We start from the raw sequence: 2395 nt of genomic DNA, 5'->3' as shown, positions 1-2395 counted from the left end.
CCCATGGCAGCTATTGTGACATCACTGGGAACCAGAACAAATCATGGATGCTAAGGGAATCAAACAGAATCAAACAACAAGAAGACAGCTAAGGAAACCTTTTTATTGGGAAAGAAATATTTTTTTCATGGCTGTATTACCTAACTTTTGTTGGCTTTTTGTTCAGAGGATTAAAGGTTTGGGTACTGGAGGCATATGAGGTTTTGTTTGCTTTTGGTTTTGTTTCCTGACTTGTGGTATTGGGCTTAGTTTTGTTCTGTTTTGTTTTGACTGAAAGAACAGAAAAGCTATAGTAAAGAAGAATAGTAATAAAAAGTCCTCAAATAAAACACGGGGTAGACACACAAGCATGGAAGCTAGAAAACTCACAATACAGTCAGAAATGATAATTTTCTTATGTGACACTTAACAGTAGTCCTAGATCCATGACAATGACCACACAACTGAGCTTTGCATGAAGATATTAAAGTCTTTTTACAGTAAGTACACATACATTACAATCATATATATGGTAAGTGTGCAAATATTGTAATCACATATAGTAACAAAAACATTACAGTTCTTATATAATAAGGGCACAAACTTTACAGTTCTCATATAGTAAATACACAAACATTATAGTCCTTATATAGAAAGACCACAAACATTACAATATTTATATAGCAAGAACATTTAAAGAGTATGTGCATATTCTTGACTCAAGAAAATAGAACAGTCTAGAGTAGGCAGAGGGAGGGTTTGTTGCAGCTTTAGACAGGACATACAAAATCCAAATATGATAGATAGATAGATAGATAGATAGATAGATAGATAGATAGATAGATAGATAGATGGATGGGTCGGTTGATGGATTGATAGACAGATATGCTAATTCTAGATAATATAGATAACAGTTGTATAAAATGTAGTAAATCTAGAGAATATATACATAAATATGTATATGTCCACACATACCAGTTCTAGAGAATATAAAATACTAGACAATACAGACTATTTTAATTCTAAAAAATATTGAAAATCTTCAGTTCTAAAAAACTTACATTTATACTATTTCCAGAGAATATGGATGCATATCAATTCTACAGAAAATACCTATGTAGAAGTCCTGCAAAACATATAAAAATACCAATTCTAGACTGAACACATTCTTGGGAAAATTCTAGATTTCATAATTAATTATATTTATACCAAAATGAAGCAAAAACTCATAGCCATGATCAGTGAAAAGTGTATAATATCCTAACAAATATTTATGAAAAGTTCTTTACATGCATTCGTGAAGAACAGTTATGGACCAGAAAGAGAATCCTAGAACTGAGCCATAACTATCAATGTCATTTATTGTCAAAGAATGAGGCTGGATCTACATCTACCCATTCACCATCTATTCACCACAGATATCTTAGGAACAAAAATTCACATATATCTCTCATTTGTTTCTACTTGCCAGTTATCTAACAAGCATGAAGGAATTAGTGTGCATTAGGCACATATGTTCCAGGTGAGGGATAAGGTAGGCCTTGCCCTACCTTCTGGAACTTGTACAACAGCAGAGAAAACACACAGAGAGAAGTACAAGTGTGATTAACTGCATGTCCATGGGGCCTGATTAGGAAAAGAATCTTGGGTTTAATTAAACCCAGATTCCCTACAACGTTTAATAGTACCAACACAAATAGTGATCATACCAGTGCTAGATTGTATTTATATATTTAGAACACACACACACACACACACACACACACACACACACACACACACACATACCCAGCAATTAAAAATAAAGGTTATAAATTTGAGAAGAAGCAAGGGTAGATGCATGACGAGGACTGGAAAGAGGAAAAGGAAGGGGAAAAGTAATTAAATTTTAACTTAAATAGAAATTATGTTTTAAAAGGCTGTCTGTCCCCAATTTCTACTTCTCCATTTTCGTAAAAATGCTCTTGGGTGAATTTTCTTTTATCTTACCTTTCAGGCTCTCTATTTTAAGAATGTACTTCTGAAAATTCCTAGAACGCCATTTTGACCACCTACGAAAAAACATCTGTCTTTGACTAATGAGAGTTCAAGTCTCACCAAAAGTCCTCCAGGCCATTTATCCCCGTTTCCATGGAAAGAACTGAGGAATCAGTTCTTAGTGACCTCCTTTCCAACTCCTATCCTCCTTGCCTTCCACACGAATCGTGCAGCCCTTCCGGAAAAGGCACCTGCGACTCTGCTACAAAACCAGGTGAGTGCCAGATGACAACTATGACAGTTCTAGTCACTCAGAACCCATGTCTGATTGGTTATATGGGTGACAGGAACTGGAAAAAACAAATCAAGATTCACTGAAAGGGTTGTGAAACATTGAGAGGGAGGAAGGCTCGACTCACAACTAATTCACCAAAAAGAA

This window comes from Rattus rattus, chromosome 13 (assembly GCF_011064425.1).
Source record: "Rattus rattus isolate New Zealand chromosome 13, Rrattus_CSIRO_v1, whole genome shotgun sequence".
Taxonomy (NCBI): Eukaryota; Metazoa; Chordata; class Mammalia; order Rodentia; family Muridae; genus Rattus; species Rattus rattus.
Note: the sequence above shows the minus strand (reverse complement) of the source record.